The sequence below is a fragment of the Mizuhopecten yessoensis genome, unplaced genomic scaffold (genome assembly GCF_002113885.1).
Source record: "Mizuhopecten yessoensis strain PY_sf001 unplaced genomic scaffold, ASM211388v2 scaffold4111, whole genome shotgun sequence".
In the NCBI taxonomy this organism is placed as follows: Eukaryota; Metazoa; Mollusca; class Bivalvia; order Pectinida; family Pectinidae; genus Mizuhopecten; species Mizuhopecten yessoensis.
This window is the reverse complement of record NW_018405381.1, coordinates 28,697-42,372: the sequence shown is the minus strand read 5'-3', so window position 1 is coordinate 42,372 and position 13,676 is coordinate 28,697.

Genomic DNA, 13,676 nt, shown 5'->3' with positions numbered 1-13,676 from the left:
TAATTTCTCAACTTTAGATAATATATAAGTATTAATTTCAGCTCATTATTCCCTGATGTAAGTAATTTAAGACTAATACATCCTACTACATTATATATTTCACAAAAATCAAGCCTGAAATCAGAATAATTAGGACAGAATAAGAAAAATGATCAGCATCGCCGCGCGGTGCTCCACAAGAACAACTGCCATCTTGAATAAGTCGGTCAGTAAATTTATCGAAGTTTTAGTCACTTGTTTTGTGCCTGATTTGACAAGTACTATATTAAGATTCCTAGGATTGCACTGTTTAAAGATTAGGGAAATATTATCTACTTGATTATTATAATAGTTATTAAGTCTATATTTGAACGAAGTAAGGGAATTAGCAGATGTTATAGAAGAATCTAATAAGTTCCATAAGTTCATTGTATCACGAAAGAAACTAGTGTTGTAGATATGAGTTCAAGCTTGAGGTACATTAAAGAATCTAGTATTCCTTAATCCATATGGGTTATTAGCATTATTAATAAAAGGTACAATAATATTATAAAGATAGTCAGGTGTTAAGCGGTTTATTATCTTATACATTAGAATTTATTTATGTTTATGACGTCTTAAATTTAAAGTTTCCATATTTACATCAAGATATAGTTTTTGATGAGATGTCCCACTTCTTAACCCGGATATAATTTTCATAGCTTCAATTTGAACAGATTCAAGCATACTAGATTCTCCAATGGTCAGTTATTCCAGATAATATCACCATACTCAAGCATAGGTCTTATATAAGAATACAATAACGTTTCCAATGATTTTCTATCGATTTTATATTTAAGCATTCTCAATATGTTGAGTCTAATACAAGTTTTACTAAAAAATATCATGATATTAGTGGAATTCTACCCTGTGAAATAGTTTTTTGGAAAAGAATTTTTAGAGGTAATATTAGCGAGGGTAATAGCCTATTTTTATTAATTTGGGTGCAATATTTTCAGGTCCTGGGTGTTTATTAACATTGATTAATTATATCTGGTCTTGAACATCCTGATCAGTTATTATGTTATTATCAAATTCAATGTGACTAAGGGGAAGTAAGTCAAACTCCTGGTTTGAAGTATTGATATCATCTGTGACAGAATTAGATATAGATGAAAAGATTTTATTTAAAGCTTCGGCTTTATCAAGTGGATGAATTAAAATATTATTACCTACTTTTAGAGGAGGTGAGGATTTCCTTTTATTGGAAAGGTTACTTACAGATTTAGCTATACGCCACCATTTACCAGGAGGAATTGATTTATCAGATAAGGAATTTTGAAGTTTTTTTAAAATAAATATCTTTAGCTTTTCTGATGAGATCTATACAATTGTTACGTGCTAATCAAAATGTATACCAATCGGTCTCTTTGTTACTATCAACTGCAAGATTAGTACGTATCAGATGTGTCATCCACGGTTTATCATTAGGTCTAATTCTTATATTTTTTTAAGTGATATGAATTTCAGCTAGGGTTGATATTTTATCCATCAGTATGCTGTTAAAATCATCGACATTATCATTGTTAATAATTACTGTTTCCAAATTAGCAGATAGTAGATTTAAACTAATTTCGTCCCAGTTAGCTTCACCAAATTTGTATAATGTGCGTTTAAATGACTTTTTCTTTTAAAACTGTAAAAGACAAGTTAAAAATTATTGGACAGTGGTCACTACAGAGTGGAGAGAGAACTTCAGTATTTTGTACTATACCTATCTTATTAATATAAAACACATCAATACTGGTAGAAGAAGTATTCGTTATCCTAGTAGGAGATTGGATTAGTTTTACTAATTGAAACTTTGTTAATGTTCTGGCAAGATGTGAATTATTAGGTAAAAGTAGCATATCCTGATTTATGCCGCCTGTAGTTATTACATCATAGTTAGCATATATAAGAGTTTTAATTAGGTTGGCAAATGTTGACCAGTACTGTACTAGAGAGTTTGATGGAATATATAAACAGCAAAGTCATTTATTAGATGTGGTAATTCCCAGCACCACGTTTTCCATATTAATTGGTTCTAAATCAGATCTTCTAACAGCATGAGTATTGTTTTCAGTATAAATAATGATTCCTCCTCCAAGTATATCTCTACGATCTTCTCTGAATAAACACCATCATCTATAGTATTGTTCAAGTGATGCAAAAGATGTCAACATCAGCGAATTCAGAAACAAAGCAAATCTAATTTATTACGAATAGACCTGACACTTAAATGCAGTATTGAAATATTATTAGTCGTATATTTATCTGTGATTTTCGGTCCAGGGTTACGATGTACATCACATGACAGTAATATTAGAAGAAGTTGAGTACTCATAAAATAAGAATCATTGTTGAGAGAGAGTATCTGAATAACAATATAAAAAAGGATGTCCCTATCAATCTATGCTCCAGTAGAATGGAAATAAACAATCATACACAACAATACAGAATACAGATGCAACCAAATAGACTACAAGTGCAAGTAGTACTGATATGGGAGAATGGTTTGATTAACTGCTAGCTTCATTAAGGGACAGACATATATCCAAGTATCAAGGGGGGGGGGGGATACAAGAGCAGAAAAGGAAAATGATGTAAAGGGAAAGCACAGTGCAATGAAATTGGATATTATGACAGTTACTAGGGAGAGTGTATAACATGTCCAGACTTAACAATCATATGTTGAATAAATACTGATATGAGAAGGGGTTATCATACGATTTAAGTCCATGAATAAAATACATAGAATAGGAATTCTGAAACAAAAAAAACAACTAATTTTGTTAGACTAATAAAGGGGGGTAATTATATAACTTGGTAGAAGCAATCAGGAACTTATCTCCCTTGGATGGGTTATATTACAACATCATATATCATTGATGAAAACAGGTTAAGAGAATGTATTGCTATCTGATTGATGATCAGAAAACATAGGAGTAAACATATCGTACTCATGTGTAAGTGACATTGTATCAAATTGCTGTAAGAGATCACTTTAACTTAGGTAAAGTTAATCACAGTATAGTTATTAAGAATCAAACATATACATACAGTAGGAAGATTGCTTGATGTTGTATATAAGCAAGTATCATAACAAATTCTCAAAGAATATTCAAAACGTCCTAAAATACTATCAATTAAGGTAATTGGCCAAGTAGTTATAGTATAATTAGTGGCGTAATATTCTTAAAGGATATATGTATCATGTATATAATATATTCAATAAATGATATAGCATGTAATAGTATGCCTTTACCTGAGTAAAACATTATATTTATTATTAAGGATAACGCAAAGAGCTTCTGAAATATCACTAAGAACAAATACTTTAGTATTTGGTTAAAGGAACTAGGTCCTGATGTTTGCCCATAACAATTATCATGGCTGATACAATATAATAAAGTACATATTGCCGTATAAATTAGATACTGATCCCAATATATGAATATTACAACAAAAACATATATTAACATGGTTGAGAAAGAACCCAAAGAGTAGTGAATCAACACATCAGTAAAGGGCAGAAAAATCATAAATATTATCAGACAGGTCATAGCATAGCCATAGGCCTGATAAACAGCATAAAGACACCATGATCACCGAGATCAATCATAAGTATTATTAGACAGGTCATAGCATAGCCATAGGCCTGATAAACTGCAGAAAGACATCATGATCACCGAGATAAAACATGAACAGCAAGCCAAAAAAATAGCAAATAAATAGAGTAACAGAAGCGTATAAAAATCGGTTTAAATTCGATATAACATATAGTACAAATCAAAACAAGGCAACAACAAAAATATAAAAAAAAATCAGCTAACATAGATCTTTTATACAATCTAAACGTTACCTCGTAAGCGGGAACAGTCTCTGCATCAAGTAGCTAAATATATATACATTAATCTCTAACCTATCAGATGACAATGATTGTAAACAATGATTGTGCTCTTTTTAAATGATAATAATGAGATGTGTTTCTAGTATGACATGTATATAGATGCTATATGGAAAGACAATGATAAACAATATAGTGGACAATGATTCAGGATTTACAAAGTTATATAACAATTTACTTGTTTGAGGTTAATGACAGTTCTGTGAGGTCATGATCGCCAAATGACAGGTCACGGTCAGATCACAGCACGAGGCCGAACACACGAGGTCGCTGAACTTGACACTAATTTATAGATATAGAAGGAGAATCGCGATCAACCTTTTACAGCAGCAGAAATAGGATCCCCATCAATATCTCTAGTAACCGACAGTAAGTTTGTCAACGGTTGGCGTACTTGCAGCAACTGGATTGATCATATCCCCGGCAGTGGAGATGTGCGCTCGGAGTGGGGAATGAGCATGAAAGGAGTTAAATACTGTATCATCGCGATCGGCATTAGGGAACACATGCTGGAGATGTTTGATCGTCGTTACACGATGATTCTTGTCATTGAGATTACGGATGATGATGACTCCATATCATTAGTTCTAACCTTGGAGGCCTTCTTGGATTTAATGAGCTGCCTGGCATTAGCAAAAACGTGAACACGCTGAGCAGAAAGTGCTTCGTTGACAAACACTCTGGAGGATTTATCTTTGGCACGATTAAACGCATATACATTGTACCTGCAGCTATAGCTACCTGCCAAGGGATATTGCCCGGCCGGGGCCCTGGTAAGACAGACTAATTACAAAGTATGATTTACTTATATCATAACTAATTATATTATAAAGAACAAATATACACAAACATTGTCCATTATTAGAGATAGTAGTTATTATTATATTTGTATTTATTTTACAGGCTCTCTCCTTCGGGAGATGGGGAATAAACTTGAGAACATGATGAAGGTCTTGTGTAATATCTAAAATATACACTCCAAGCCTTACACATATATTCACAGTTATACACAGTGTTAACAGCTCGACATATACAACGTTGTGTTAGGCTTGTACAATAAGAAAATCATTTATTAGGTCCTACACAATCCTACAAGTTCTGTACCATTGTAAATTATGAAACAAAGATTTCATATTCCGTCCAACAAATTGATATAGTATTGAATATTCTATCCTCGTGCAAATTATGAAACAAAGATTGCATATCTCGTCTTAAATACATATACTGTAATCATATAACTTTCTGTCCAACACTAAAATATAGAAGTTTCTGTCTTTCACAAATATTTAACATTTCGTCATCACAAAGATAAAACATTACGTCCTACACATACTAATATGTAACGACCATGGGATGTAATGTACTGAAATAAATATAAATGGATTCCGTCCTACACCCAAACATGTAAATATGAGACAAACATGTACAATTAGTTCTACCTTGTACACCAATAACTATCTTTCTAAGTAGATTTGTCCTGCTGAATATAACACCGTAGAAGCTTCCTACCAGGTAATTTTCAAAATGACCCGTTTACAGCTGAGCTTTGATTGACTCTCATTGTCAAAACAAATATTGTTTTTTCTGAACATGTCGTTTGTAAGTAATCTGCATTCTTGGCTAAAACTTTGACGGTAGTCATCATGATATGTATAACATGTTCAGCAAAAAACGCCGTCCTTTCCAGAACTTCTTATTTCGACTCCCGATATTTTAGGGGAGAAATAGTCCTTTTCATTTGTTTTGTTTGTGTCCTCTGTTCCTGCCGATGTCTTATTTTGAGTTCAAATTTTGTCCTTGTATACTGATGTTAAAGATATCTAATACAATTTCTTTGTACAAGGAAAAAATAATTGATGGACATTTCAATAGTTCAAACACATATACTCCATTGACATTTTGTATTTTCTGAAATGTTTATACATGATCATAATTTGACATGTGTGTTAAAGTATAGTTTATATACAACTTTTATTGCTCCCTTGTTTTTCTACAGTGGACGAGTTAGATATATATGTGTGAATTTACTTAAGTTCATTTCCTTGTTTACGTGTGGTAATTCTTGTATCTAGGTTTTTCATGTTTATGTCTTTATGCAAATTAGGGGAGTGTTAACCAATCAACAATTAACCTCTAGAGGGTATGTGGTATTGTCAGTGCCCCTCATTATTGATTTCTGGCGGGTGTTGGTGTGTTTGCTTTTCGCGTATTATTTACCCTTTGAACTTAACAAAACTTTTGAACTTTACAACTCTACGTTATTCACGAAGGATTAATCATAAATTTCTGTAACGTTAAATGACGGGGATTTCCCCCCTTTGTGTGAGAAAGACACCGGATTACTTGGATTCTAAAACGTACAAGGATTCGTACAACTTTACGTCTTTAGCACAGAATCGGGAGTACGGAATTTACAGTGTTTACGCTTACGTGTGTATTTCACCTAGCTTCTAGGCTATCATATTTCGCCCCTGCACTACTTCGTTTAGTAACTCATACGTTCACGGATTATTCATTCGTATGTGGGTGTGCGTAAAGATGCTATGTGAATTAGGCCGTGACTTAAACAGCATTAGCTTGATCTATTTCAAACGTACTGTGAATAGGGCATTTCCATACGACACTGAACTTTTAGAAAATTGAACGCTTTCACGGCTACGGGACGAACTTAAAACTCTAGAAAGCTGAAGGACGCTAGGACCCCGGGCCGTGTGCAAAGTAGGCCAACAAGTGCGCGATCCCAGGTTGCAACGAGGCAAGATGGTGGAACTCAAGATGGCGGCGCCCATGATGACAGCAATAGGCACATGGTTCGGATCGTTTCAAGTTTGGTGGACAGCGTGGCTACTCTGCAGGTGAGCTACCTGATATTGAAACAACGTCTGATTTCATCAGGTAGTGGAACTAAGGTATCTCCAGTTACTACTAGGCAGCAAGCGTCTCCTGCTGCAGCGGCTGGCAGTGAAAGTCAACTAGCTTCGTCCAGGGATAGGCTCGCCTCCAGGTCTACGCTCCCAGGGTATACATTGGAAACGGCGTACAAAAGGCTTGGGGAATCATCTGAATTTACTTCTAATTAATCACGTCAAGGTGAGACATGTTCCATGCGTACTCGATTTGGTTTTGCGGCTGAAACGCTACCTCTTGTTGAAACAATCTCTCCTTCTCTAAGACATCAGATTATTACGGGACGTGATGTCAACTTGGCAGCCTTACTTATTCCGTACTTCAGCGGTCAAAGCGACCCTAGTTGTCAGTCTTCAAAAAAACGTGAATCGCGGCTTACTAGGAACCTCACTTTGAGCGAGTTTATATTGGTATTTGGCGTGTATAAGCAAGTGATGTGTTCAGCCCACACTTCTCGTCGTATTAAGCTTGACTTATATGAGAGAGACAATGTGGATATGGGTTATCGCTATCAGTCTTCAGCTTTTTGCGAGTATCATCGACAGTTCTCTATGAGAGCAGCAGCCCAGCTACGTTACAACAATGTCCCCATTGACTGGTCAGTACGCGATAATACGCTTTTTTGCAATATTTTTGCTAACCACAAACCTGTGTCATGTTAAGGATGTGATAGTACCTTACACACTACTGGTTTCTGTCCCAATTTGAGCGACAAAGCACGTCTAAACTTAGGAAGTGGTACAAGGAACTCTAAGTCAGGGCATTCTCGAAGCCAAGGCTCTTCTCTCGATGCTAAGGGACGCGCTAAGGTGTTTCATGACGGACGCGAGATCTGTAACAACTTTAACGGCCAGTTTGACTGCAGCATGACGTCATGTTTTTTCGTCCATGTATGTTTGAACTGCAAGGGAGGTCACCCTAAGTCAGCCTGCCCTTTAGAAATAACCAAGCCTCCAGTGCAGAAGAGATAACCCGGTATGTATGTGGTATTCCCCTTAAGGCAACTACACCCATTAACATTGCTGCATTAAAACTTGAATTGAAGAATCATCCGGATAAACAGTTCGTAAATCATCTTCTTGACGGGTTAACTCACGGTTTTGATACAGGTTTTCAATACCTGCCTACAAATTCTATTATCTGCAAAAACCTGAAGTCTGCCTTGACTGATCCAGAATGTGTTACTGAATTAGTGGATAAAGAGCTTAATAAAGGCTATCTTATTGGTCCTTTTGACTCTGTACCTTTTCATAATTACAGGATAAATTCTATTGGCCTAGCCGAGCATATATACTCTAAAAAAACTCGCCTCATTGTGGATTTGTCTGCTCCTCACCAAGATGATTCCAATCCCAGCCTTAATAGCCTCATCGATAAGATCACATGCTCTTTGAAATACGTCACTATTGACGATGCTGTGCGTATCATCAAAGTATTTGGCACAGCTGTCTGGTTAATGAAAACTGACATCACCGACGCTTTCAAACCAGAACTGTGGCCTTATCATTGGCATTCAGTGGAACAATCAGTTTTATTTCTTCACAAGACTTGTGTTTGGGAGTCGTTCTAGCCCAAAGTTGTTTGATAATTTTCATTTTCAATTTCAACAAATTTTATTGACAATATAAGCAATAGTCAATATGATCAGACATCAGGCATAGCCTATCTAAGTCCTCTCCTTAAAGTGACAACAGGTGGTAAGAAACATAGACATATGTTTGTACATTGATATGATGTTTGGGATAAGGGGAAGTAACTCCTTGATGTAAACAGACTTGTTCAGTATTCTTGAGATATAGTAACCCTTTCACTAGGGGTATTTAATTTGAGATATTTAATAGACTATTATCTTCAGTGAATAGTATCAAGTATTAGACAATGAGTTACTGGTATTCATATTAGGTAAACTGTTGAGTATAAATATTTGGTGATATTGGATTTATTCCCTCAACAGATACAGGCCATACACCTATCGCGTGATATATGCTGGATCGCTAGTACTAATTACAACATCTCTAATATAGTACATCTTCTAGACGATTTCCTAGTGGTTGAACCAGCTCAGACTAACGCAACAGCTACTATGGAACGATTCCTCTCAATTTTCAGTAATCTCAACGTTCCCTTAGGAGCTCACAAAACAGTCGGACATTGTACTACGTTAGAGTACCTCGGAGTGTTTCTAGATTCCCATAAACATGAAGCTCGTTTACCACTGGAAAAAATTGAGCAGATTTCTATAATCTTGGACTCGTTCAAACAAAGGAAGTCGTGTACTAAGAGAGAACTTTTGAGTTTACTAGGTCACATGAATTTTGCGAGTCGTTGTGTGAAGCCGGGCCGATCATTCGTCTCCCATTTGATAGCATTATCAACCCAGGTGCGCGTTTTACACCACCATATTAAACCTACTGAGGAGTGTAGAGCTGATCTTGCTATGTGGTCGTTGTTTCTCAAAAATTGGAATGGTGTTTCTTTTTTCTTAAATGACCGTATCACTACTGCTGCAGACTTACGCCTATATACTGATGCTACTCAGGATGGTTTTGGTGGAATATACGGTAACGAGGCCATTTGGGACTGTTCGAGCCCTTAACTGACCTTATGCTGCAGTGTGTATTTAAGACAGCTTTTTATGGATTTATGAGGTGTGTTGAATTCACCTGTCGTACACTTAGTGACAACAGCTTCATTCGCATCGGAGATATATCAGCGTTCCCGGACAAGTCTCACTTTCACCTGAGATTTTGTTCCTCTAAAACTGACCCTTTTGGAAAAGCAGTTGTCATCAAGATATTTAAGAACACTGTTTTAACTCCTGTGGTTACTATGTGTGAGTTTTTGACCACTCGTGTTACTCAAGGGGCTACCCCTTCGTCGCCCCTTTTCGTAGACAATGTGGTTGACCTTGACATCAAACATTTAATACGCCATACATTTATCTCTTTGTTAAAAGAAACACTGACTCGTATAGGTGTGGATCATCGATCTTTTAATGGTCATTCTTTCCGGGTTGGTGCTGCCACCTCCGCAGCGGCTGCTGGCGTTAAGAATCATGTCATTCAAACCTTGGGTAGATGGTCCTCCAACTGCTATATACGTTATATTTGTACTGATCCTACCGTTATTTCAAATGCACAAAAAAATATGACCTTGTCCTACTGAATTCTATTCATGTTTTACTTTGTGCTTGTTTACTTGTTCTTTATACCTCAATCTTCAATTTCAGTTATTATTACCTAATTTTTATTAAGTATTGGGGGCTCTCACTCACAAGTAATTTCCAATTCCTCGTTTCGTTCTATTTGGGTTTTAATTCCTGGGGAATTTCCCCCCCAATACTTTTCTGTAATACTATTTACTTATCTATTGATTATTTTACTGCTTTTGCTTTAATTTTTCGGTCTATTCTTGATACTACTAGGGTCTTGAATCGCTAAGGAGCTTCGTCTTGCCAGTTCTTAAATCGCTTAAGTCTGGTGGTCAGTTTGCCTCTCTTGAATCGCTCAAGGCAAGAGCTCTCTGCTTTTAAATCGCTTAAAAGTTTTCTTTACTACTTATGAGTATTTTATATGCAGCTCTTGAATCGCTCAAGGGTTTGCTCTAGATATCTACATGTATACTGTCTTGAATCGCTCAAGAATGTTCACTAGATATTTACATTTGGCCTGTCTTGACCTGTCTTGAATCGCTCAAGAGTTGTCTGGCCTACTTTAAATATATTGCTGAGAATATATTTTTTCCTTGTGGCCTCTTTCTTTGCTTAGGAGGCTACCTCGTCAGTACACGTTTGTTTTTGTAGTATTGTATATAGTTAGCTTATAGTGTTGAGTGAGTAGCCCCTGATACGCCAAAGTATAAGTTTGTATTTTCTTTTTATCTTGCTATCTGCCTCATTTAAATATCTCGAATTGTAATAAACAGGTAAACTGTTGTTTCATCGTTTTTGTTGTGTATAAATTATAGATTAGTAACAACCGTTTAAATGTCTTTATGATATTACTTTTTATCATTATTATTATTTTATATAAATTGTAAGGTAGTACATAAGAATATCACTTGGCCGTTTTATCTATGTGAGTTTTAGTTCACATTTACAATATCTTGTATTCATTCTAACTAATCGTGGTTATGAAACGTTCTGCCCTCAACGGAGATATATAACACAAATGTTAAAAAATATTAACCATAAATATTTTTTCCCAATGATTTAGTGAGACTTGTTATCATAGTGATTTAGCAAAACTTTTGTATGAAAAACGGGAACAAAAGTGACGGCAAATATTTTTTTTTATTAATTCAGGAAACGTTATTCTAAAGTAAAATTACATTCTTTGGTCGTTTACAATTCCAAAGAAAATGTACAAGGTGTCATATTGTACCGGTTTATCAGCTTTTAATAGGAAAAAAATAAGACGTCCGCTTTTGTTAGTTTGAAAACTAGCTGCAAATTAATCATTCCGAGAGGTTCCCGGTGCTTGGCTTCAGTTGACGTCATTGGTTTGAACGTAATACACACACAAGCGAATAAACCTTTCGAAATTTAGTCATAGAAACAATATGCCAAAAATATATTACACTGCATCATGAAACTGTTTCGTTCTTCCTGAACTCATCGTTAATGCAAGGGGCCAGATTTTTTTTTTTTTTAAAAAGGTATAAATCATTGTTATAAGAGAAGGGGAGGTGCGTGAAATCTGTTAATTGCAATCATTGAAATATTGAATGGGAATTGGTTAAATTCAAAATATTGATGAGTAAAGATACATTATGCCAAAAATGAATTGCAACAAGCAGAAGAGACAATAATGTTAGCTGAAACGACAATTTTTATTAACTGTGTGCAAAATCGATGGCATCTAACATGACGTAAAGCTACATTAAACAAGTCATTCATAACACGTTGCTGTATGTTTTGAAGTCTTGACATCACGCTAACAAAGGACACATGTTGTCGAAAAGTCAAATTTAAGATTTTCCCAAACATATCTTCTTGATCAACATGCTAGCTTAAAAAGAAATAGTCTACGGAGATATATCTGTCTAGGTTTTCAAAGCAGCTTTATTTGAGAAATAGCAGGTGGACAAAATATGGGCCACTTACGTTAAATAATATCTTTTGTTCTCGCCACAATGTTATAAGGACAGCTTTGCTTTCCATTCGGGCGTAACGATTTAACGTTAAGATAAGGTGTTTGTGGTGACATAATGCCTTGTTTTGAACCAGGAAGTTCGCAAGCTAGATCACGAATGGTATTCATGTGTAGATATTTGAGAATTAAAGAAAAGAGGATTGCAGATACAGTCACCCGTAAACATGGGTATTGCAAACTAACTTCACATTTCCTACCCAAAGTAGGGTCGCTGATGGATAAAATATTTCTTTTGATGAAACAGAGTAATCTTTAATTCGAATCGTGAGATATTCAAATGTAAAAGATATATATTCATGTTTATATATTTTAATTGAGATATTTTAAACTGAATTTTAAGGTATCTTTAAAACATAGATTAAAAGCGATATCTTTATTTCAGTAAGAGATATCTTTAAATGAACAAGTGATATCTCTATGAGAATTAAAGATATCATGAAATATAGAAGGAGATATGTAAAAACTTATTGATTTTCATTTAATTAAGCCCATATGAGATATATTGTTTGTTAATGATTTATCCCCGAAAATATATCCTCGCGGTTTGCTTAGGTTCTGCACCCGAGGTAGAATTTACCATGCTCCATATAACCAAGTAACCTTGATTACCACTTTTTGCAAATGCCTCTAACCTATCCAGTTGGATGAAACTTGTTCTCTCAAAACTCTATACATAATGAAAACAAGAGACCAAACAGGCGTTAAAGGATGTTTGCTAAAACGATTGATGTCTGTAACCTTCAAAGTAGGTAAACGATATTTTAAAGAAGGTCATATCTTTATATATATGTGAAATGATTTAAGCAATGGAATTATTAACATAATTTCTGCGAATCAAGAAGAGTCACTAAAACATTGTCCACCGATATCACTTTCCTAGCAAGGTTATCAAGATCTTGTTGACATGTCAGCTCACAGCGTTCGTTCCTACTGAAGGGGTTGTTTTTATCATACAGTTTTTCTAAGGCTGTTGTTGTTGTCGTTAAATGTGGCACAGTGGTTCATCGTCACGAGAGTACAAGTTCTGTCTTTGAAGTTGAAGCAAGCTGCTTTTCTTGTTTATATTCTCTTATACATCTCCTAAAAACATCAACTAAGGATACCTGTTTATCTTACATCTACTGGAAAAGCTTAACAACACGTCGAATCATTTTGTAAAAAGCAATTTATTATGCATGACAACATCAGTAAATTTTCCCATTCGATTTTGAATTATGCCAATATAAGAGGGATTCAACATTTCAAAAAATGATGATTTAATTGATCTTTTTCGTTTCAAGAAAAAACAGCAATTCGTATTATTTGGCTGGTGCATGTTTGTTAAACAGACAACCTTTCAATATGCAAAAACGATTTGAAGGAATAGTTAAGGCGACCCTAGTTGGGAAGAAAATAGTTGTCTAGACATAAAAAATCGAAATTAGACATAGCTACTGTATTCATTGATGTGCTTCTAGGTGCTGTTTGAAATAATATGCTGTCAGTCCCAGTTAAATTATCAAAATGACACCAGTTACAATATGTATTGGGTAATGGGTACCAGCAATTTAAACTTTGTTGTAAATACTGTCACTGTCATGAAATATTCATTGAAGACATTTTATAAAGAAACATTTCATAAAATCACATTTAACAAGCATTTGACAGACTTGTAGGTGTTCGGAATTTGATTTTTTTTTTGAAAAGTACTAGAAAATGTCTGTAAGACA